At 34.8% G+C, this 546-nt stretch overlaps 1 non-coding gene across 1 annotated transcript; it reads right to left on the bottom strand.

The window, feature by feature from the left end:
* Nucleotides 1-158: 158 nt before the first annotated feature.
* Nucleotides 159-277, bottom strand: LOC117113638. Its single transcript, XR_004446236.1, has one exon. It is a non-coding gene; the product is annotated as a 5S ribosomal RNA (ribosomal RNA).
* Between the last annotated feature and the right edge of the window lie 269 nt (nt 278-546).

Raw genomic sequence — 546 nt, 5'->3', positions numbered from 1 at the left:
AACAGCAAATTTATTGACCTTAGACTTCGACGTTATTTGGCGACTTCTAAGGAGGGTGGGTCCAGACTTCAAAGTGACGCCTGCATTAGGAAAATATTATAAGAGCTATGGATGCGCTACTATTGGTAAAATTAATTTTCTAGAAAAAAAATAAATGATGTCTACAGCACCCGGTATTCCCAAGCGGTTTCCCATCCAAGTACTAACCAGACCCGACGTTGCTTAACTTCGGTGATCGGACGAGAACCGGTGTTTTGAAGGTAGTATGGCCGTAGACAAGGGTGCACCAACAGTGCAACACTTCGATCATCGAGCTCATTAAATGATATTTCACTAAAATACAGTTTTTAACCAATGAATAGAACAATTCCATAACAAACATTTTTTTTTATCGTCATTTGAATTTTTTCAAAAAGCATCACAGTTAAATTTAAAAAATCGAAATAAAAATCGCCGCAGAAAAATATTTACAATTTTTCGTAATTTTACAATTTTTCGAAATTTATGAAATTTCAGAAATGTGATCAGACTATGTTTATGTACATG

The sequence above is a fragment of the Anneissia japonica genome, unplaced genomic scaffold, assembly GCF_011630105.1.
Source record: "Anneissia japonica isolate Jap-2015-1 unplaced genomic scaffold, ASM1163010v1 scaffold35840_len546_cov105, whole genome shotgun sequence".
Taxonomy (NCBI): domain Eukaryota; kingdom Metazoa; phylum Echinodermata; class Crinoidea; order Comatulida; family Comatulidae; genus Anneissia; species Anneissia japonica.
Note: the sequence above shows the minus strand (reverse complement) of the source record. Positions and strands in the feature narration are given on the sequence as shown.